This window comes from Argiope bruennichi, chromosome X2, assembly GCF_947563725.1.
Source record: "Argiope bruennichi chromosome X2, qqArgBrue1.1, whole genome shotgun sequence".
In the NCBI taxonomy this organism is placed as follows: Eukaryota; Metazoa; Arthropoda; class Arachnida; order Araneae; family Araneidae; genus Argiope; species Argiope bruennichi.
Genome location: NC_079163.1, coordinates 11,441,647 through 11,467,697, shown reverse-complemented (window position 1 = coordinate 11,467,697; position 26,051 = coordinate 11,441,647). Strand labels below are relative to the sequence as shown.

General features: G+C 27.7%; 2 protein-coding genes across 3 annotated transcripts in view; both read right to left on the bottom strand.

Annotated features, from left to right (window-relative positions):
- The window catches only part of LOC129960695 (neuropeptide CCHamide-1 receptor-like), a 277,351-nt gene that overhangs the window by 192,406 nt on the left and 58,894 nt on the right, over positions 1–26,051 (bottom strand). The gene's annotated exons all lie outside the window — the stretch shown is intronic.
- The window catches only part of LOC129960392 (uncharacterized), a 165,238-nt gene that overhangs the window by 125,402 nt on the left and 13,785 nt on the right, over positions 1–26,051 (bottom strand). The gene's annotated exons all lie outside the window — the stretch shown is intronic.

Genomic DNA, 26,051 nt, shown 5'->3' with positions numbered 1-26,051 from the left:
TCTGTAAAGACAAAATTTTATTGTCGATTCTTCATCCATTTTCTGTTGTGCTATAGTTTCGAAATTAATTTTGTGCACTCATGTGTTCTCGATGACATATTCGATTCAATTTTTTCAGAATTGAATTACAAGTTAAATGATTATTTCAATGAAATTCTAATTAAATTTGAATAGCTCCATTTCATAGTAAATTCATGAAAAAAATTTATTTCAAAATTCCATAATATTTTATAATAAAATTATAAATTTAGGATTAAAAAGTAAGAAATATTTAAATAAAAAGCATTATATGCTTTAATAAACTCATTAAACTTATTTATCTATTTCTCGGCTGCATTTTTAATATGTCATCTTGTTGAGAAGAGCATATTATAAAATAAATTTTGTTTTCTAACTTTAGAAAATATTTTTTAGTGGAAACGCAAAGCTGTAAATTTTTTTCTAATGCCAAATTGACATTGCAGGAAATTTTTTCTTTTTGTTTTCTAACTTTAGAAAATATTTTTTAGTGGAAACGCAAAGCTGTAAATTTTTTTCTAATGCCAAATTGACATTGCAGGAAATTTCTTTCTTTTTGTTTTCTAACTTTAGAAAATATTTTTTAGTGGAAACGCAAAGCTGTAAATTTTTTTCTAATGCCAAATTGACATTGCAGGAAATTTCTTTAAAAAAAGGGAAGGATATGGAAGGAAAAATTGATGAAAAAGAAAACTGAGAAAATTTAAAAGTGATCTAAAAAAATGGGAGAAAAATTCACTCGTGTGGTTTTATGTTCAAATGTGGCTATATTATTTAAGAGGCATTATTTTAGATAATATTGATTCAATTAGGAAAATTTAAACTTCGCTTAAATAAATACGAGAAATTAATTTGTTTTTCCTCACAGATATGGCTGAATTCGTATTAAAATAGCCAACTTCGAATTCTTACTTTTTCCTTCTCCAAACGATAACTTGACATCACTACACACACGTTTGCAAAAATTTCTAACCATTTGTACACTTGAGCCCATGCTTAAAGGAAAATTTTTGAACGAATTTAAAATTATCGTGTTGAAGTATGGGCCAATCAGAAAATTTCTCTTTTTCTTTTCAGCAACTATGAAAAATAATTTTATTAGAATGTAAATTCATGGACGTTTTTATTTTGGAAGCTAGTCCCACTAGGGTCCCACGTAATTGAGGACGAGAAGCTTCCGGCATGGTGGTTGGCTCCAGCAACCTCTGTAGGTACACGAAAATGTAGGAGTCTGGCTTCTCCCATCGATGACGGGACGTACTTCCTTCGGGAAGGGATGTACCGTGGCCGGTGATAGCCCTTAGAACTCAACCACAGTTCCCGCCAGTGTTTCTGTTGCGGCATTCCTGTCATTCAAGTGTTTCCGTGTACCTTCCGGTGGGCCGAAGTAGTCAGTTTGTGATTATTTTGGAAGATAGTAATTATCTTGCTTGTTCTGTCAGGCCTTTTTTTTACACTGCAAAAGCAACTTTTGCAGCACAGAATGATATAATATGCATTATTTTTATTCAGTGTAATGCAAACAAACCTAAGATAAAGTTCTCTTTTCGATTTCCTCGCATATTTATATAATATAAAGCGTTTTATATTAAGTTTCATAGATTGATGGAAACAATCGAGTATGTATTGCGTATAATAATTCCTATACCAGCTGTTTCCGAAAAATCTAAAGCAGATCTATATTTAGACATATAATCCATGTACCAAACTTCGCTTCTTTTGTCTGTTTCATTTCTGAGTATCGTGTTTAGAAATAGAGAAAAAGAAAGAAACATATTCGCCAAAAAAATTCACATTCTGACTGACTTAAAATGTGAACATAAATCAGAATCCCTTTATCGCATTTTTATTTTACGGTTTCAATATCTTCACTTTTATGTACTTTATGTAGGAGAAATTAAATGGTACTCTTTATACACCCTCGTGTTTTGCTGTCAAAATCTTATAGTTCTAACTGTGATGATTCATCATTTTTTTGTCCCACAAATCACAATGTTGAATGATTGGAAGTTACCGGGAATAATACCTGTAAATCAGTGACATTTAATGGTTTCAGCCGAATTGTCTTTTCTGTTAGCCCCATTTCTCTTTCTATTATTTCTCGCATTCCCCAAAAATACTTGTTCTCATCCCTAACGACCATTTTCTCCTTCGATTGTTGTTCTGCTTCAGTATTTTCAAACCATATTATTTTATTTATAGGATCATAAATGGTTTGATTGCTTAAATATTTTATGTTTTGTTATTATATTTTAGTAGATGCCCTTTTTAGAACTTTTGAATCTTAAAATCTCTGTAGTTCTTTAGTTGATGATAGAATCTGTTGGCTTTTTAACTGCAAGTACAAAAAAAGGGCCTTTTTTTCTAACTGGTTTATAAGCAGAAAAATGACAAATTCTGTGTTTTTCTTCATTCTTTATCGTGTTTGACGGTTCATTGTTTCATCACAAATAAAGAGGTTTCAGCTTGTTTCTATCATATATAAAACAAAAAAATAAATAATATATTTTATATACCGAATTGGCTTCCATTATCACAAATTTAGTGCGTTTTTTTTTAATATTTTTTTGAAGTTTGTTCTAACATTCATTATGGGATTCCTTTATATGAACCAAGATTAATTTCATCATTCAAGACTTTTCACACATTAAAATCTTCCTGGCACATTAACTGTCAAATAATGCTATAAGATTTTAACTTTTTACGAAATATGTTCTTTCATCAATCTTATCTAACTAAATTTTTAATGGCAATAGAACAATAGAAACTTCATGTTGTTCAATAGTCGTAGGCATTCATAGAATAAATTATTTATTTTTTTATAATTTATTCATTATATTTCATTGTTGGGATTATTTCAAGCCTTTTCAACACATAATCAAGAATACAACATTGAAAGTTTTCAGTTTTAAAGCATCATTGGAAGGTCATCCCACTTTTTGCAACTAGAATTACGGCTTCTTTTACAGCTAAATTATCATTTATACAATATATTCTACGCTGAATTAATTTCCAGCTTTACCGATGTTTTGATTAAATGTATTCTATATTTGTAACTTCATGCCTTTTATATAAGGCGTGCCTGAAATTCCATGAATTCCACGAACCATGAGTGTTCAGCCAATTAAATTGATTTCAGAAATCAACAGTATTCAGAGCGGAGACTTTGATAATTTCTGACTAGTTTGCTTTAATACATACATCAACAAATAATACTCATGTAATGAAAGCTATAAGTGTCCCAAAAATAATTATTACATAGATTTTGTGTTTTATTTTTCTTAACGAATATTAAGAAACATTTTAAAAGTTTATTTGTTTTTTCATTATAGAGTAATAATTTGACAGCAAAGAGTGCTCACCTTGTGAAATTGCATCAGAAATACAGATGCGTATGAAAGCAACCAAAAGTAACCGTGCGCCTTATTTTGATTGGAAATTCTATGTAAAGCCATCTTAGTAATAAGTAGAATCTACCACAATTGTCGTATATTAATGCATCTGAAACACTTTTTTTGGTATTTGGAGAAAAGAAAGGCAATTGTTGACGGAGTTAAAATAAATTGAATGAAAGTTCTTTTATAATACACACTTTAATTTAAAAAGCAGAATTTAATTTATTTTAACTATTTTTTTGCTTTTTAGTTTTTAATTTACAATTCAATATCAGGATTTAATTTATTTTAACTATTTTTTACTTTTTAGTTTTTAATTTATAATTCAATATTAGGTTTTAACAATTTCACTATAAGGTGCAATCATCAGTATGAAGATAAAAATTATTTAAATTAATCGAAAAACGGACAATTAAACTCTAAAATTATAAAAATTGTGAATTTTCTTCAAAAACATTAAAGTGCGCAAAATTTGAAAACTTTAGAACATTTCAAATTGAGTGAAAATTTCATCAATAAAAATTTCCACAAAAATCATCCCTTAAAAGCAATAAAATTGATTCATCAAAGTTTCATCCTTATAAGTATGAAAAATTTCAAGTCAAATATAAGTGAATAAAAACAAAATTCTTTTTAAGGGGTCCACTACGTTAAAAACACTGGTTTTCGACTACATTGGCGAATTCTTCTTTTATTATTATTTCTTGTAGTTCAGGATTTCCTCTTTCCAAAATAGTATTTTCTAGGAAAAGGAAGGTCTGATCTATCATCCAGGATATTTTTAAACAATTTTTTAGCAAAAATATTTTTTTAACTTCAATTTTCTTAAACTTTAATTTTTATAAAAAATTTCCACCGTTAACATGATATCTCAAAAACTAATAGAAGTATTTACATAAAAATTTCAGCGTGTGTTTTAAATACTGTGGGCAACGAAATGAACCAAAAGTTTTATTGTTGGTGAAATACTTTTTTTATTTATAGGTGTTTTAAGAAAAATTAAGTTGTAAATTTATGGAAAAAATGTATATATTCGTACATTTTTACCCATAATTTCTTTGCAACTCAAAATGTTTCTTAGATTTTGGTTCATTTCATTCATCATTATATTCTATAACTTGTGTGCAAAGAAAAATAGGATAGCTGCATTACAATTTTGTGTAGAGTGTTAGCCGTTTAGGTTAAATTTCATTAAAATTTACTACAAATTTTCCTATTTCTCAAAATATATTATATTTCCAAATAATTTTTTTGTATGTATAGTGTTTATAATTGACAATACATCTAAAAACCATAAATAGTTTTTAAAAAATCCAATTTTTCAAAAATATTGCTTCGAACGTAGTCGGCTACCTTAATATTATTGTTGCTGCCTTCTGTGCTTCAAGAACACAAAATCTAAAAGTATATTGTAACTTTTGTTAATAATATCAGGTAGTAAATGAAAATAATAAGATAATGTAAAATAATCTTTCTTAATTTCTATGTTTTATGAATTTTTATGAAATTTTGAACTAGATTCATTTTCTTCAGACTTTGAACTTGTATAACTCATTTATAAAAATGATTTAAACTGTATCACACGCAGGTCTTTACAAAATGTATAGTTTCATTATAAATTAGATAAGTTGAATGACTGAAAAAAAAACCTCATATTCAATATTCATTTAAGCAATGTTTCTCTTAAATTTAATTACTTTTAATAAGGACTGTAGAAAGTGCAAATTTACAATTAAGAAAAAAGAAGTACCTTGATTTTGATCCAAAAATCATAAAGATTATAATGCTCTTAGAAATATTGCCATAAATGCGTAATTTTGACAAATTAAAATCATACTAATTAATGATACGATATCACATATACAGTAAGTAAAAGCTCGAAACGCAGGAAGGTAGGTAAATTCTAACAAATTCAATTCTTGAAGACATTCATTCCCAATTTCTGTATAAGGATGAAATGAACTATTTTCTTGAAAATATGGGTTCATAATATCCATATTAAACATGGATTAATTTTTATAAAAAACTATACCATCTAAAAAAGGGATCCATATTAAATATGGATTATGTTGCATATTAAATATGAATTCATGCAGATTCATAAAGAAAAAGTTACGTTGTTTTTTATCTTATTTGAAATTAGGAAAAGATAATTTATATCATGAAATAAAAAAAAGCTTCTAAGAAATGATGTGAATTCTTCAAGCAAGTCTTGGATCTCAATTAATTCAACAAATTTAAAGCGAAGAAAAGTTACAATAATTTTGCTTGAAATTATTTGCAATAGAAATGAAAAATTAAACACTGTTGTTCTAAGATAAAGCTTTATGTACTCTTTAAAGGTTCTTTATAAAATCAGAAAACCAAGAATTAGATAGCAAAATTATTTATGTACTATAAAATTATTCTAGTACTTAAAGTGTACTTCTTATATCAAACAATCGAATCAATTCAAGAGGTATTAGAGAGAGACAGGATTAGGTTAGGTTAGATTAGATTAGGATACAGAACAGATCGCCGTCCCATATCCTCGTATCCGTAACCATTCTGGTCAATGAACGGTTTGATGGGCATATTACGGGAATTTTATGAAATACCCAAAATATTTACGGAAGAAAAAACAAAAATAACTATGTACATAATTTACAAACATATAAGAAATGATAATAATTGGAAACCATTCACAACGATTTTCTACTTTGAAATATTATAGAAAAATTATCTGAAATAATAATATGCAGAAAGATCTATGAATGAAAAAAGCATATGAATATGTTCACTTGTTATCATAACGTGGCAGATGAGGATGTAGTTATAAAAATCTAATAAAAAAAATAAGTTGGCTAATGGTAACAAAGAAAATCTCTGCTTGAAAGATAATGAATGTTTTTTTCGAATTTCTATAATTTATCATTTTATAAACAAAAACCGACAAAATATCTTATTTTTAAAAAAACAAGCATTTGTACTATTTGCCCTTTGAAATTGTGTTTGATAATGAACTGTTTATCAAGCGAGTTAGAAATTCATGACTTAATCAGCAAATCATTTATATCTTTAATTGGAAATAGTTAATTAGGTGGAACTCATTATCAATTTTAGAGTTAAATTACATTTATTTACTTGATTTAATATTTATTAAATAAATTTTTACCAGAAATGCAATTGCACCTTTGCAAATGTTTCTCTTTTTAACAATAGTCGCGTGATTTGTAAACATAACTGATAGTTCTTTTTTAAGTTAAAAAAAACTCAATTTTTAATCCCCTTTAATAGAATTTGAAAATAATACTGTATTGTTAGCTGTGGCCTTAATGAATATTAGTATTGTTATGTTAATATTCCTTAAATTGACTGCGAATGCATCTGTCACTATTCGCTCATTTAGTACATGATTCTAAAAATTATTTACTTATATTGATTATTAAACAGTAAGTAACAACAAAAATTATCCTGTTATAGACAAACTTTCGAGCAATTTATTCATTTCATTTAAGATTAAGATAGCGATTCTTTGGAAATAATTTTTACGTATACAAAATTTAAAATAAATCTCATTAGTAAATCGAAACTAAATAAATCTTTTGTCTGCTGGCAAAAGATTTTAAAACATAATATGATTTTTTTCTTTTTTTAGATTTCGCTCAAAATACATAATGACGAGAAGTAATTTTCAATAGCTTTTATGCTAAATAATTAATTTGTTTGTATTATAATTCTGCACACACGTTTTGCATAAACGATTAAGTTTTAAAGAAAGCACTATTTGTTTAAAGATCAGATATTAATTGATAAGTTTTTATTCTTGTATTTTCTAAAAAAAAAAAAAAATTAATTTCGTAAAAGTAGCAATTTGCATTTCTTGCGAAAAAACATTCTTTAGATGGATCTCTATTATTGTAAAATAAGCTGTTATCCAAATTTAAAATTTGAATCATCTCATATTTTCAGGCATCTGTTAATAGAATTTCTTAAACTCTCTCTTATTATTTTTTTCCTTTACCATTATCGACGTACGAGAATCGGTAAAGAAACAAACAAGTACAATCGGTAAAGAAACAAACTTTCATATTTCAGATCGAATGCTCGTTCGAAACTCATGTTTTTATCCCTAATGTATGATTTTTTTAAAAATATCCCCAGCAACCGAAGATGGATGATTGAATACAGAAAATAACACCCTTCATCGCAATTTTAACCTCGCATTTCTTTAGAGCTAAAGCCGCGAGGAAGAGAAAACAATTCATAGAGCTGAAGCTATGAGAAAAAGAAAACAATTCATGGTAATGAGCTCTCACAAGTTCATGGTCAAGGTCAAACGAAATTAGAGGTTGAAAATCCCTTTTCAACCCTTATTTTTTAAGTATTTGTTGCTATCAAAAACTTTTAATGCAAGTTAGAACTTTTTTAGTTAGTTAATTTAGTTAGACAGACTTTTTCATTATATGGAGGCAATCATTTGCCTAATTTTGGGAAAGAAAATTTCATCCACCGTGCCACTACTTCTATGAATCATCCTTAAACTTGGCCTAAATTTTTGTCTTGTCTACTACAATCATCCTCATTAGTTCAGAAGACAACTTAGATATAATGATATATACAGGCACACTGCGTGACCAAAACATTATGAATTCTCTAACACTAAATATGAATCAAGTTGAACACTCCCCTTTCCCTTGATGCCAACTATACACGGGGCGTACATAAATGGATATCCCAACCTTGTAGGCTATTTAATTAAAACAGAAATGTACAACCTTGTTGTTCATCGGGGAAAAAAAAGTAACCGCTGAAAGTTTAAACTCAAGTGTTCACTGTGAGCCCCAACCAGGAATACAAAGAATATAGCTAACTAATCCCACACACTTTAAGAATGTAGGGAAGGACGCTTTGAAAGGTTGCAGATATAACATCATTGTTCTTCGGTAGCTGTGATATAAATACTTGCTTACATTGTACATTTATGGCTTGAATGTAAGCTTTCAACTGCTATTTTTGATTTCCGAAGAACAACAAGGGGCACTTTTGCTTTGTTTTCTTTAAATAATCCTACAAAGTTGAACTGTACGTGTGTGTGTGTGTGTGTGTGTGTGTGTGTGTGTGTGTGTGTGTGTGTGTGTGTGTGTGTGTGCGTGCGTGCGTGCGTGCGTGCGTGCGTGCGTGTGTGTATTTCTAATTAATATACATTCTAAAAATATTTTCCTAAACAGGCGTACTCCGGCTTTATTTCAGACTAATGAATATTCTATTCATTAGCTGGCGAATAAAAAAAATTTAATTGTAAAATAAATATGTATGTCCTGGAGGATAATGCAGATTCAGAACATTATCGTATTTATTTCTTTATAAGTTATTAAAATATAAAGTAGATTCATTCGCTTTTCTTTCATGATCATGACAAAGTTTTGTTTTCATTTTCTTTATATTCTGGAATTTTTACTTAAATTCTTCTTCCCATAATACCCCATATATAAGCGATAGGACAATAGTTTGGAGAAATGACAAGACTCATCGATTTACTGGCTCTTTTTGATTCCAAACTATGTCCCCATTGAGGGAACTGGGATGTTCTCGACAATGAAAATTGTCGAAATTTCATTTGTCAATAAAGCGGATTTTTTTCATAAGAAAAATTTAATATCTGATAGAAAATTTAGGTCATACAAAAGGAATTATTTATTTTAATTATAAAACAGTAGAACAATATTTGTTTCTTAATGTATTTGTTTTTAATTGCATATCAAATATGTGTTGTGATGAGATAATTTTTAAGTTCATAATCACAATTTGATCAGCCCAATAAATTAATTCTGAGGAAATGAGCATAATATCTGAACATAGGTTTTTATAATTATAGTGAACTTATTTTCATTTAAATATGCTAATAATAAAAATTTCAAAGTAGTGAAAATCTAAAAAATATGTAATATTTTGCATGATAAATAGCCTCTAAAGATTAATACTACAGCACAAAAAAATATGTTTAACTGAGTGTTAACATATTTAACATGTTTATAAATATTTTTGTATAAAATTTCATGTGGTTGTAATGAATAGAATGCATTCTATGCGTTCCGAAGTTTTAAAAAAAAACGTGTTTCAAGTAAAAAGGCAAAAAATTATTTCTTTCTACCATAGTAGCTCTAGTTAGAAACGGTGTGAAAGGATAATTTATAAACTTTTGACTTTTCAAAACTACACAAATTATATATATTTCTGTAATTAATTGCCCCCTATTTTATAAGACTGAAATTGAAAAATCAGTTTCTTTGAAAATACAAATGTCCAGGTGCCTTGAGTGAGTTTGATGAATTCTAATGTAATCGTCCATAAAAAAGTTGCGCTAAAGGCCTGGAGCAAAAGAAACGATTCCCCATTTATATGTAACAAAGGCAATACATTTTCCATCTTACTGATTTCAAATACATACTGCTTTTGGGGGCAATTTGGGACGACTTTTGGTTTATATGCCATATCAAGATCATATTGAATGTTTTCATTTTGGAGCTGATCATTGCTTATAATATGGCCCATGTTAAACGCTCACCTTTTATTTGGAAACCTAAAACACTTAGTATCAAACTGTTATAATAATGGTGGTATAAATCACTTTTTGCATATATTAAGTTTAATTTTCAGTGTAATGAATGCATCCAAATTCTATTGATTTTTTAAAAAAAGTTGTATGGGAAATCTTCTGAATTCTTTTCACATTTGTGCTCTGAGTCGCAACAGCCACGTTTCAGAGTCGGAAATGAGAAATCCGATCAATAGAATAATATATTCATCTAAGATCAAAGTCCTTCCACTGATGAGATCCGGAAACTTGGAGAGGACGTGGCAATTCAATCGTCGACTTCGTTATCTGACCATGGCTCAAAATGATAAGATCCTAAGTTTAATTTTATCTTGCTTTAAAAGGAGACGTTAAATTAACTAACGTAAGATTGGAACTAAACGTAACTAAATTTCTGAAAAGTGCTTATGATTGTAGTTGAAAGGAATTTAATATAAATATCTAATGCTAAAAATGGTCAACTTAATTTTTTTAATTTGAATTATTATTGTAAATATCTAAAAGAGCTGAACTATTTTTTTTCAATTATCACTGATCATTAATATAATTTCATTCACAGACCTAAAAAAGTACGATTTCCTTTTTGGCACAAATAAATGGGACAGCATCCCATTGCCTTTTCACCAACACTTTTTTTTATCTTATTATCACCCTAAATAAAGACAGGGATAGTTCCCGATGTGCAGCTCTCACTGAAATGTCGGCAGATAGATGTTTCTCTGGCATCTATCGAATGCTGGCCGAAGCACGGCGATCACATGATGATTGATATCGATCCTAATCGGACTGTCAGCGACAGAACTTAGCATTAGCTTTGACCTAGTGGCTGATTAGAAGAAAAAGAAAACGTGAACCACGGATAGTACTTTTGTGACATGGGTGATTGGGCCCAAGAATGGATTTACTTATTGGATTTGTTCTTGTATAAGGATTTTTTGTTTAGAATATCTTGTCCTGGAATTTTTTTTTTCATTTAAAAATGAGTATGTTAAGCTATTACATACAAGGTTAATTTCATTCCAGTGGTAAATAATGTTAGTTAAAATTATTAAAAAATCAATTTTGAATATAAAAATAGTATTTGGTACCAGTGGTTCTTCTGTATGAGATTTTATTTATTATTACTAGAATAAAAAAAAATGAAAAATTGTGGTTAAAACACTGCTACATCATATGCACAAAACAGTTATAAAATGGTGTCATCCCCGTAAAATAAATGTTAGTTAAATAAATACATTAATTGATAGATAAGAACTCTAAAATAATTAAAATAGTCTACTGTCGTCAAAAACAAAGTCTATATAAAATTTCAGGAATCTATTACTTAGGGAAATAGGTGAAAAATCGATATTAAAATTTCATTCTTACAAACACGAAACTTGCTTTAAATAATGTTTTACTAGCTTCCTATTTATTAATATATATATATATATATTATTTCAACTCCCATAATTCTTTTTAATCACTCTATATTAGGGAATCTTGTAAAATAAATTCTCTAACTGAGAAAAAGATATTACTTTTCTTATGAAATCATAATTTAATTGCAATTTATCACTTATCCTATAATTAAGATTTTGTATTGACATGGGGAACACACAATCTGAACAAAGATTATTTATCATTTTTTTATATAAATTGTTTATAGAATCATGATAAATCAGGATGTGAAGCTTTTACTTCACTTCCTGATTATGGAACAGATTCTATTGCAGAATTTTATCTTTATAAACATGAAACAAGTAAAATTATATAAAATCGCTTAAAAACATTTCATTTACTTATTAAAATATATTTAGAACACAGACGGAGAAAAAAATATGCGTTCGAATTTATTTATTTGATAAAGATTAATTATTTTATAAATCCATAATGTGGTCGTCGAATAAACTGTAGAAAGGAAAACATTTATTAACTTTTTAGCACCAATAAAAACTAACGACTGAAATCTGCAAAGTAAAGCATTAATACTTATTAAAATTCTCTTTTGCAAGTTTTGAACGCAACTATCTCAGTGAGATATCATTCATTTTTCAGTTTTGAATATCAGAACTTCATAGAACATTATCTATATAAAGTTTACCCATTACACATTACTTTTAGATCTTACTTCCTATGGTTTCATTAGGTATTCAAAATAAAAATAATTTTATATAACAAAAGCCTTAGCATTTGCTAATCTCCATTATTAATTTGAAAGTCAAGATCATGAAGGGAACAATTATTCCTGTTAAGTGGGCACGACAGCAAATATCCCAAACAAATCTTTCATTTGAATGCCGGTTATTTGTGTTTTTGTTCTGTTTAACTTTCGTAGTTCGTCTATTATTTCTGCATCATTTATGAAAAGAGTCAATCCTAGCCTTAGGTATCTTAATAATTAATTCCCTTTTGCAGAAAACGTTTTAACTAATTAACCCTTGTTAATTTATGAGCGTTTGACTCTTGCGTATATTCACTGAATTATAGTAGTGTACTTCATTATAAATTGGCAATTCCTTTGCCTCTTTAAAGTGCTGCACAAAGTTTTTTGAGGTGTTTTTTCTACTTAAATTTTACAATTTTTTGCCGAAAATTATGGCAAAAAATAATCGGTGAACATTTATTTTGCGTCATAGTTTAATCACGCCTATAAGTATTCATTAGTTAGCAGTAAGATTTCAAAAAGTATGAATAATATTCGTTTGCTAAGGAAGTATTGCTGTTCTGATATTTGCAGAAATTCACATTCCTTAACAAGTGGAAAAATCCATATCAAGCAGTACATTTGACTATTTTGAAATTTGAGATTGAAATCAGATATTTTTGAAATCTGTTTTGATTGCATGCGCTTCTTAAAATATTGCTGATTATGTTGTGGTTGTCAATTATTATCATAAAATTTATTATATAAATGTTTATAAAGATTGTTTATTTCCTTTTTTTTGCAGTCCTTACATTAAAAAGCTTTTTTGATGCTTGCATTTAATTTTAGTTTTCTAAATCAACTCAATAATATACTCATTAACGATAAATTATAAAATGATACAAAAAGATTTTTTTTAAAAATTAAGTTTAAGCAGTATATATCTGTTAATCTAAGTGCATATTTAAGTAAGCAATACATATATCTGTTAAACAGTATGCTTCAGACTTAGATGTAACTCGATTCACTTTATAGATAATACGATTTTCTTTATATAAAAATCAGACATACGCATATTATACTATTTCTTCCAAAATTGTACACACTCAGTGGAGTCTTTCAGCATGTGGGAAAGAATGGCATTTATCACACAAATAAACACACAAAAAAGTGCCTCTTCCCCCTTCCAATATCTTATGAGACTTATGGCAAGTCATGTCTTCCAATACTCTTCTAATCATCTAGGATGAGGTCCTAGCTTTCAGAAAGCAGGACAGCTGCGAGATGAGGATGGACAAATTCGCCTGCAGCCATTCTTGAGTGGTTTGGGGGAAGAAGCAGTTCTTGTGGTGGAAGTAGAATCTCGTTAAAAGCAACGAGCTTTTAACGAAATTCTATTCCATCTTCAAGTGATTCTTCACCATCACTTCTACTCAAAGTGCACGAGACAAGATATTGAGTCAAGACTTGAACAAAGTGCTGTGGCAAGTTAATTCATTTCCCAAAATGTTTCACCAAATAAATTTCAAAAACAATGGAATAAAAAAGATTCGGTTATATTTTATTGTACCTAACCTCCCCCCTCATCAAGATTATTACTGGATACCACAATTTTCATGATCTAGTGTTGTTGTTGCTTTTTAATCTCTTTAAAATGTTAAACATGTATCCTGACAAATATATATGGAAGATTTTCAGCTTATTCAAAGATTTTCATTTCCCTTTTAGTAAAAAAAATGGTTTCACCTGTTTCTAATTGTTACCAATGCATGTTTTCCAACTGCTTGGTTTAAAAATATTATGTTTTTTCTGATGGCTAACAAAACGTCAATTCCATTGGCGTTCTCCAAAATTCAATTACTGTACATTTTGCAATCAATTATAGTTCCCCAAAATCAAAATTCAACCATTGTACATTTTTCAATCAATTATAGTACTCTAAAATTCAATCAGTGTACATTTTTCAATCAATTATAGTTCCCCAAAATTCAATCATTCTACATTTTTCAATCAATTATAGTACTCTAAAATTCAATCAGTGTACATTTTTATTAAGTTCATGAAATTTCTGAACCTGATCTGAATACATTCCACTGAAATAAATGCAAAGTCGTTTTACAATTCTGTAGGTTAACATAAATCATCTTGAAATTGATTCATAATTAATCAGACTTACAAAAATGCTTATATCAACCACCTGAAATCTGTGGCAGTAATTATGAGTATGAGTGGCAGTAACATTATCTCCTAAAGAATGAAAAATATGTAAATCATTATCTTTTTCAGGAATTCGTGAATTTTTTCTGGTTTAATTTTCTATTCCTTTATTTTGAAAATCCTTTATTTTTTTTAAAAAATAAAGGATTTCACCAATTTCTAAACCAATTAAAAATAAATTTTCTCTCAATTTAAATTCTATCCCTGAATAAAAGTTGTTTATTCAATCATGATTCAAGCGATTGAAAAATATATATAATTTATATCATTATTTATTTTAATTTATATTGATATTTAGAAAAGATTTTCTTGATATTAAAAATGTCTATGTTAAAGAATATGCAATCCACGAATCGATTTTAACCCTAGATGGTATGGGATCTGAATTCAATAAATATTTTAGCAAAATTATGCTATAATTACTATCAAAAGTTCAAAATATAATAATATCAACATTAATTAATTACGTTAATTGATAAAAAATAAAAAATTATAATAACGCTGCAGACTTAAAACTTCTTTAAAAGATTTGTAGTATTTACGGAAAAAGTACAGATACAAGTTGTCCACTCTAATTGTGGCTCAATGACTTTAGAAATAAGTATATAATTCAATAAAAAATGTTATAAATGGCGAAAAGTGTAATATTTTATTCTTTTGAGTCAATAAAAGAACATTTGAAAAAACAGAATATTCTAAATTTTTTTATGAAGTAACTCATTTTTTTTAGTCATGTTTAGTAAAATATTTTTGACACTAAAATTTTAATCAAAAATGATCCACTCCTTTGTGCCGAAAATTAACTGAAACAGACTTGAAAAATGAATTTCAAGATTTTAAGCCAATCAGTGATGGCCTCAAGGAATTGGCATCCTTTTGTTAGCGAATCTTCCCCAAGGTGACCATTGAGATAGCCTAAAGTCGTCTTAAATAGTGACATTCACAGCTTCATAACTCGGGCAGTTTCTCCTGCAGAAGAGCAGACTTTTCTTTGCTTAATTTATTAGTGCCAAAAATATTTCACTAAATATAAATGAGAGGACCAAGGGATGGCATAAAAATTCAGATTTTTTAATTTTTTACAGATACATTTATTGGCTCAAAAAAAGAAAAATATAATTTTCTCGTCATTTAACACATTTTTTCCATTAAACATATATATTTATCTCTTACAGTTTAGAAATAAATCATTTGGCTTCCGTTAGTATGGGGGCACACCTGTAGATAATGTGATAGAAAAGTAATCCTGTCATTAAATATCAACGAAATAAAATTTAATTTATTTTAATTTTTAACTCTTTTGCATCCTCAGTTCAAGTGTCCTTCATTTAACTAAACTCTAGAATTCTCATATGTTTTAGAAATATTACGTCAATAGTTATATTTTTAAACTGGAACAAATTATTTTGAACTACAATTTCAACGATCACGTTGTATTACAAACATTGTTGTCTTTTTTATTTCAAACATCGTATCCAAATTCGGTTAAAACTTTTTCAACATTTTTCATTTGCGATAGACTTACTACAATTTGTAGCGATATGAAAACTATTAAAATAATATGCATTGTCAATATACTGAAAAAATATCTGTACTTTCATATCACAATAATGTATCCTGTTTTATAAAGTGAAAATATTTTTGGGATAGAAATTAAAAATTTTAAAAATATTACGCATTGCTGCATTACTGAAAAAATATTTATATTTTCATATCACAATAATGCATCGTATTTTATAAAGTGAAAACATTTTTGAGATAGAAATTAAAAATTATTAAAGTAATAAGCATTGCTGCATTACTGAAAAAATATATATATATTCATATCACAAAAATTCGTCATATTTTACTTAGTGAAAAATTTTTGAGATAGAAATTATTAAATGAAATACAACATTTTTCTTCACTAGTTACCAAGTTGAAACTATATTTTATATTATTCAGAAATAAATAAGAATGGAAGTTTCTATATAATAGAAATTTCATCCCTTAGAATTCTTTTGAAGAAAATGTAATAAAATCAAATCGTCCATTAAAAGCACTTAAATGGGCATAAAAGGTCATCACCATTCAGTTTTTGAAATAAGAATTGAATCTATATCCACCGAAATGCTTTAGAAGATGAAAAGAGCGGCTTATTCAAAGGCGTTTCGGAAATTCGACCCCCAAAAAATAAAGACGTTTGAAAGAATGAGATTTTTTCAATTGCTTAACAGATCACGTTTTAAAAGTTTCGTAATGATATTCCACATGAGAACGAAGAATTGAATTTCTCGCCTTGTTATATGAGAGCAATATCAGCATTTTTGCAGATCCAATAAAAATCCTTTTATTCATTTTTTTCCCGGGGGAAGTGAGAATCAAAGTGTGCATCATTTTCACTTCCAGCTAGATTTTAGAACCTAAAGATTTGTTGATATTTGAATGGATTTTCGACAGGTATCTTTTTTTTTTTTTTGCTTTTTTTGTTTAAAAAAAAAGAAATAAAATTAGCTTCACAATTTAAACAAATATATTTTTATAACTAACTAGCTGGTACTCGGCACGTTGCTGCTGCGGAAGAAATAATTTTAGAAATATCGTTTGAAATAGCTATCTTGTTTAATTAGGAATGATAGAAAGGATAGCATTTATTTTCTTGTCGACAATGAATAAATTCAATCAAATTAAATTATATATAAAGAAGAAGTATAAATAATATTTATTCAATTTTTTTATTATTTTATAATTCAAGCATACTTTAGAATACATAATTTTTTTTTTCTTCTTGATTAAAAAAAAAAAAATTGTGGTGTCCGTTTCGTGAGCATCCAACATTCAAATGGCCATGTGAAAAACATGGATTTTCTAGGTTTAAGGCAATAAGTTGGCAAATTTTTATCACCATCGGCTGGACAGTACGGCAGCGGATAAAATATGAACAAACAAAAATTCCTTTTTATCTGTTAGAATATTGGAAAGACATCTATAATTCTAAAAAGAGTTCTTGTGAGTCAGATATTTCGTGAATGATATTTCGAGTAAATAAATCATTGACAATTTGATATTATCTTTAAAAGCTATCAGTCACTGCTTCATAAGAATTTAAACTTTTCTTTTCTCACTGAAACTAATTAGTCTGCTTTTGTGTTCAATAATAAAATAATCTGCTTTTGTGTTCAATAATAAAATAATCTGCGTTTGATCTTAATTATGCATATTATCTGTGTAAACTAGTGATTTGAAGTGGTCATTATTTTTATTAGAAAATGCATATATAAATGATCAAGCATGAATGGTGGAATCCTTGATAAAATCAAAAAAAAAAAAAATTCCGTTGGTAAGCCGGAAGGCAAAAGTAGACTTTTTTTTGTCCGAACATGTAAGCAGAAAAAAATATCTGCCTCTGTACTTCTATAAGGGCTCTATCTATGGGGAGGGGGAGAAAAATAATTGTTGAAGCCTTTTCAATGAAGTATCAAATACATAGCTTAAAAAGCAATCGAAGATAAAAAATAAAAATTATCTTTACCCCCTTATATCTAGGAGATGGTAGAAATAAATAAAACGTTCATTAATTCTGTTTTTATTTACGATGAGAGCAATAGTCTTAATTTTTTTTTTACTTTTGATGAGAGAAATAATTATTTATGATAAGAGCATAATCAATAAGAACAATACAAGGGCATTACAAATCGCGTTCATCAATAATGATGGTTACAATTTGTAAGCTGATCTTCTATGCGTTTCAGGTCTCCTGAAAATTTGGAAGAGGAGAAAAAATGCCTTATTTTATTCTTGTACAGCCTAAGATCCTGTTACATGATCACACTCTGGAAATACGAGAGAAGTCAGATTTTCTTTGCTAATGTATCATTTTTAATAAAATGCAGAAAAGCTCTTTTGTATTTGTAGGATATCATATGTTAGATCATATGTGTAGCGACATTCTTTTGTATCAGTGTCAGATCATCTTCCCCTAGAAATTTATTTACACAGAAAAGTCCTTTCACGACTGATTGAACTCTTCCCTTAATTTATTGATTTATGAGATTATACCAAATTATGTATACGAAATTCTAATGTATTTCTAATTGATTTTAGAAAATTGAATTAGCGACACGGCAAGCAACATCTGATATAGTTAAAAGCAAAAGTAATATTCAAAATCCCTGAAATATGTCATTGTTTAGTATTGTATAGTTTAATTATAGAATTCTGGTAGAAAAATAAAACATATTTCTTTAAAAATATATTTATATTTATCCTGCTTCCTTATAATGCTTTGGATAAAATTAAACAACATTCATCAGTCACGGTTATTATATATAATAATTAATCACGAATTATAATTATGGCTAAAGTTTTCAATCCGTTAAATCCTTACAATTTGATTTCAAAATAAATCCCATCTTTTTAAATAAATTGATCAAAATCAATCAACTTCTTTCTCATTATAAATTTATTTCAAACTAACGGGCTCACATTGACTAGCTAGTTCACCCATTTTATTTGCAGTAACAATTTAGCTAAATGACTAACATTTAAAATTTATTATTCGACAAAATAAATTCAATAGTTTCTGGGCCGAATACTTTTCTTACCTGCTTTTTTTCAGTTATTTTTGGTGGATAAAATGAAATAAACTGTAGGCAAAACAACGTCTAATAGAAAGTAAATAAAATGCAAATAAAAAATGAGTATAGTGATAGGAATTTTTGCAAGCGAATACAAGCGCATCCAAATCAACTAAGAAATTAGGTCGCATTCAGTATCAGTAAAAGGGAAAAGAGAAGAAGGATTTTTATCTTCAGAAATATTCTCTTAGAGCTTCGAAGATTGTCGATGGCTAAATCAGTATTTATAGAGTAGCAAATAAATAAAACTATCCTCCTTCGATTCTCAAATATATCGCATCCGAGCCTTTTGCTGCATGAGTATAAAAGGGGAAAATAATTTTGAGTAAGATTCATTTTCAAGTAAAATTTGTATTACAAATATTCAGAAAGTAATAAACAATCAAGAAATACTCAAAAATTAATAGATTTGTAGAAGAAAGCATTCATTTTGCTACAAACGCTCACACGATTTCTAATTTAATATTTTAATATATTTTCCTTCCAAATAGGGTTTATCATCAATTTTCTTGAAGGATAAATTCGGAATGTAATGTCTGATGCAGGGGAGGGGGAGAATTCAGCAAAAAATAAGACAAAAAATCTTTGCTTCATATAAATGTCATAGCATTGAAATTAATACTAATAGAAAGATGAGTTTATACATTTTAAAAGATGGGAAAATCTTTTTGTTAAATACGCAAAAATCGTTACGTTTTAATGAATTAAAATTTCAGAATTTTTAAATCATTTTTCCCACAGATGTTGTGAGTAATTAACACAATAATCGTGGTGCCTCTCTCCTAAAATGACCATCTTGTCTTTTTTTTTAACTGCAGTATAGGGAGCTCAAGAAGTCAGGCTTGGAATCTAGGAAAGGACGATAACACTGGACAACCCCCCTGACCCGAAAAAATAATTCATTAAAATATAAATTTAAAATTTAAAAAATAAATCAAATATCTTTTAAAAATATTTAAAACTATCAGGAGAATTCTCTTCTCAACTCTTTCCACTAAAAAGGTGTGTTTTTTTTTTTTTGTGTTTTTTCGTATTATAATGAAAATGGAGAGTAATTTTGAACCTCGTTCAGCTGATCAACTGATACCAAAATTTCATACAAAACCACAATTTTTATGCCAAGACAACATATTAAATTTTATTTATTTTGTTACCGATGTTTCTGAGTTATTGTGTTCTCATTCCCAAGAATCCTTTGACAAGAACTGATAAAAACTGTCAAGGATCTATTATTTTGATAAAGGACTATAAACTGAATTTCACACATCTGGCTTGTTGAGTTTTTGAGTGAATAGATACAATGAGACAGTAAAATGTGACTTGAATAGGAGCGAACTGACACATAAACGAAGAGTTAGTTAATCAATTAAAAAACTTGAACATTTGTTCATATTTACACTTTAAATGATCAAACCGCATCCATTAAACCGTTCATCTAAATTACTGCATTTCGGAGTCATTGCATTCAAGTGTATTTGTACAGACAGACATACAGACTGTTCATTAATGAATTTTCACTAAATTTAATAGAAACATGCAAAATTTCATTCGTATAACTCTTTCCATTTTTCTTCACATACAGATATAATTACTAAAGTGTGTTTTCAGGACTCAAAAGGTAGAAATTTATTGAAATCTCGACGTCCAATTTTTGATTGGCTTCAATGATGTATGCGAGTATGTAAGAAACAAGCAAAAAAAAAAAAAAAAAGGAGTTAGAGATACAGGGAAAAATCGACGAATTTCGGAACTTTTTATCCAGTCACTGCCGAGTAACTCTATGCTAGAATTATTCTTCTCCATCCAGAGAAAAGAGAACAAAATGTGAAATTGTTTGAAACTACGCAAAGATTTCAAAAACTTTGTCTAAACATTATAGTGAGTAAATTTAGTATTCTTCCTTATTTTCGCATTTTAAAACGACGTAAAAGTCATTTTTGCATCAAAATTATTTCGGAAGTTTTGGATGAAAACTAAAAAAAAGTATTAAAATCAACTTTCATTTTACGGTAATGTGAATTTTAATACAATTTAGAAAAGTTGATCTTGATTTGCACAATTTCGACATTCAAAATATATCTGTATCAAATTGAGTAGCTCCACAGAATGATTAATTCTGTAAACGGGTATTCGTTTTTAATAATATTACAAGGCATTATGCTAAATAGATACATAACGAAATGAAACTAATTTTAATCCTTCTAAAAATCAGGGATCCCTAAATTAAGTTTATTTTCTATTTGATTTTTGCTGAAAATAGTAGAAGTGATAAAATATCTTTTCTGGTGCATTTATCCCCAAATGAAAAAAAAAAATTACTATTTTAAAAAATGAGTCAAAAGAGGAGAAAGGGATGTTAAATTTTAAGGTGCGTCTCTTTAATCTATAATTTTTTTTTTTTATAAAAATAGGTTTTAATAATAAGAAAGAATGTCAAACTTTTATAATTTACAAAATGTTACAAAGATATAATAAAGAAAACGGAGAAAATAGTGTTTAATCACTACTTTCAATAATATTTATCATCAATCTTCTCTTTAAAATTAAAAGCATAATTGAGTTTAGTGATGCGTTGAATAACTTTGGCGGAAAATTTTAATTTATTCTTACGAAGATAAAATTCTATTTTTTTCTCATCATCTATTCGTAACCAAGCAATACTATTATCTCAAAATATTTTGGATTTTTTTTAACAATATTAGTTCATACTTTTCTGGTTTTAAATCTTTGAAATTAAAAGCTTCAGAAAATTATCGAAGTATGTTGTATTCTTCGATTTTCTTGCTGTGCCTTTATTAAGCGATAAACATTTTTAAAACATTTTCATTTTCCTGAAAATTTCTTTTTCGGTTAATTTTTTGGCAATTTTTACAACTATACTTTTAATTCTTTATTTAATGCTATATATAGTGTCATGTTATCATATAATATAGCATTATATTCTTAAGAATTATTAAAAGAAATTTAAGTCGGAGAAACTTTACATCATTTTCAATATCATCCATCATTTTATTAAAAAGGGTTTTTAAAGCGAAATTTTAACTTACTTACCTTTTTATATTCATTTTTAAAAAAGAAAAATCTACATTTAGGGGATAGGTGTGCCATAAAGAGTATTAATCACTCTTAACAGAAGTTAGTCCTGATGAAGAAAAGGCAAAAAATAATTTTTTGTACTGCCATTATGAAGGAAAAATGGATTTTATATTTTCTGCACATTCAAAAATTATTATTTTTATTACATTTACATTTCCTTTTTTTATGTTTTTTTTTGTAAGTTATGCAATCAAATATGGTTTTGAATTAAAACTGATATTAAATAACGTTAATTGTTAATAAAGCACTTTACTGCATATTATTCTTGACACACAATAAAAACAGTCTTCTATGGTTATGTGTGTGTAGTGTGTTATAATTTCCCTTTTAGCAGCTATTTAAGCAGCGAATGATTGATGAATTTTAGATAATAATACCGCGTTTGATATTCCGCGGAACTTTAAAATGAAACTATAATATAATCATCAATTTCACAGAGAAACTTCCATATCACAAAAAAAAAACTTATTTCATAACGAATTCTAGAAATAACAAATTTTTTATATCAAGTTCTGAAGAGTAATACGTACAGAGGGCATTCATTCATTTTTTTAACAATTTCGATAAAGAATTTTAAAAATCTAATGTTTTGAAATAAAGATTTCTGGTAACATTTTATTATTTGAAATGAAAAATATCGTCTCCTACATTAAAATTTATTCTTCTTCCAAAATGGCGCATGTAAACAAGCTGTGGATTGAGGGATTGAAAGAATGAAGGCGCTTTCCGGAGAGAAATATCCCTATTCCATAATTAGAAAAGTTGTGAAATGCATGATATTAAAATGCGTAAGAGCAAAGTAAGCAACATTATTAATCAAAAAGGGACACACTGTCCATCATTATTTCAATGTGAGTAGAAGACTCTAAACGAATACCCGAAAAAGGTGGAAACTGTTTCTAATATTTCTTAAGGAAAACTGTTATTAACGAGAGACACACCACCGATTCAGAAATCAATTGCAGAGTCTATAAATACATCAATAATAACAATAAATAAAATAATAAACCAAGATTTATAACTTAAAACCTGAAGAAACATTATGTTCACTAACTTTTGCCGAGGCTTGTTGCTCAACTTAGGATAGCTTGTAAATCCCTGTATGAAAACTATTCAAACGGATATAAATGAAAAATAAAAATAATAAAATATGAAATAAATATAAGTGAAATATAAAAGCCTTGATGAAGCATAAGTCTGCCTAAATGAGTGCAATAGAAATAGGTCTATTTAATTCCGAAAACAAAGAGAAAAAATCTACAAAGTTAGTTCCGTCAATGCAAAAAAATTTCAGTAAAGTGTTTATGATTGTCGCAAAGTTCTCCTATAATTGGGAAATTAAAATTCAGAAGATTGGATAAAAATGTTAAAATCAACTCAAAAGACCAAAAAAGAAAAATTTTACTTTCTTTCCAAAAGAAATTTCTTTTCTTTATTCCAATGACTATCAACGAGTAGAGCTTCATCAAGATAAGCTACAAACCATTCATCGAAAAGTACAAATGTATTCCTTGAAAAAATGATGACTGATGCTGGTATTGCGTTTATAATTTTTCTACAAATTTCTACAAAATCTTTTTAATTTTATCAGTAGATTATTGTGCGATCTGTGATCTGTTGAAAAAAGCTCTTTCTAAATGCATATCCACTACGATTGGTAGACGCTGGAAAGTTGTAGAAAAGGAATGGAAATCGATTTGCTGGTAATTTCAAAAAAAAAAAAAAAAAAAAAAAAAAAACTTGTATTATAGAAATAAAAACGCAGACTTATAATCGAGTTATAAAGGCTATCAAATCGAACATTTAAAATGTATATTTACATCTTAAACATTAATTAAACGACTTCGAAATCATTCTAAAAACATGTAAGCACATTCTGTATTAATAATGTTAGCAGTGAAGATGAAGTTATTAAAAGGTAGACATTAAATTAATCTTCCTTAAATATTAAATGCATATATATTTCAGTAAATGAATAAAGTCAATTTCTACAAACGCATTTTTATTAGTAACCAAAAGGCAGAATGTTTTATCTTAATTATTTTTTAATTAATAATTGATCGTTTTAGATATAATGATGAATTATTAATTTATAATTTATTTTAATTAGAATTTTATTATGTAGAATTCAATTTTTTAAAATTAATCGCAAGGTGGCAAGATGGCGGTTGGATATATAGAATCGAATTTCAATCAAATCAATCGATTAATTGAAAAAAAAATTCAGAAAATATAAAAATAGTTGAATCACACAAATGTTGAAATTTTAAAATTCTTTCAGATCAGGAAATGAGCAAAATTCCCTCTTTATAAATATGCAGGACAAATGAAACAAATTATAAAAAATTCAGACGAAGCTGCTTGTTTTAAGCCGCAAAATAATTCTCTTAAAGCTAGTAAATTTTTTTAAAAGGAAGATATTTTTTAAGCTTAAATTAAAGAGTTCCAATAATTTTACACAACATATAAACATATAAATAATAATGCTTTAAAAAAATTATACAAATATTTCATTAGTTCATTTTAATATTTCATTATTTATAACATGATAGAAATGAAGAAACTTCAAACAAAAAAAGCCAAACCAATATTTATGAAACCGTATTATAATTATTTTTAGAATCAAAACTTTTAGAAAGAAGGAATGATTGTTATGAGAAATTCGGAAACTTATTCATTTCTGATTGAATAAATAGAAGCAAATTCAAAAATCATGATATGCTTATATTATCATTTCAATTGGCATTTATTGTATAATTAATCAGAATTAATAATTCAATAAAATCTCTATCTATCTATTTTTATGGCTGAATAATCATAATTTAAAACTCATGTTTATGAATTTCAAAAATACGAGGGTTGTTATTTTTTCCAAGCTTTGATGAACCATAAAAAAACAAAGATAAATGTAGAGAACAAATTGAATTTATTGCTAAAAGTTATGTGCAAACATGGTTACTTTTCGACATAACCGCCATGAAGATTCTGACATTTGTCATAGCGTTAGAGCAGGTTCCAGATCCTCTCTTCGAAAAAACGCTGCCGCTAATGATGTGAGATAAGTCTTAATGTACTTTTGAATTTCATCATTAGTCTGAAATTATCATTTTGCCATCCTAACCAGAAAAGAGATTAAATTCACTCGGTTCTTCCGTTAAAGGAAGCTAGAGTTCGACAGAAGATCTTATTCAATGAGTTGACAAAGTCTTTCGTAAGAAACGAAAGACCCTGGACGCCCAAGCAATAAGCTGGCCAACCATTGTGCGAAGATTGTGACTTTGGATGGTGAATGTTCGGTCATTCCTTCTCAGTGCTCTTTTTTTAGTAAAAATTCAAAAAACTTCCAAACTGATGAGACATTTCAAAGGATCTTTAAAGTCCATCGCATATCTCTGGCAGCAACGGTGTTGAAAGAGAAGATTGGAAACTAGGTCCACTGATATGACAAATGCTTGAATCTTCATAGTGATTACGTTGAAAAGTAAACATCTTTATACACAATTTTTGAAAATAAATTCACTTTGTTTCCCACATTTGTCTTTTTTAATGGTCCATCGGAGTTTGAAAAAACAATAGAGTAATTAAATTTTAAAATTCTTAAGAAGTTGTCAAAAATTAAAATTTAATTTAATTAAAAAAAATTTGTAATTTTGCATTAAATTCAATAGTATGATAAAATCATGCTTGTTATAATATTTTTTAAAAGATAATGAATCAAAAAGGAATTTAAAATCATTATTTGATTATCAATGGATCAAAAGGCTCGTTCTAAATATAGAGATTGGCTTTAAATAACAGTTAGACAAGCTTTTGGCTTCATTTGCAGTTGAATTTCAAGTAACTGATACAAGCGTTTATTGTCGATATCAAGCAATAGGGGGAGAAAAAGGTGAAACTCTGTTTTACTCCAGGAATTAAACTTAATCCATGATATTAAAAAAAAATTTCTGTAGCATTATAATGGATATAAAAAATAGTAAATAGAAAACTGTTTTTATATATATGTT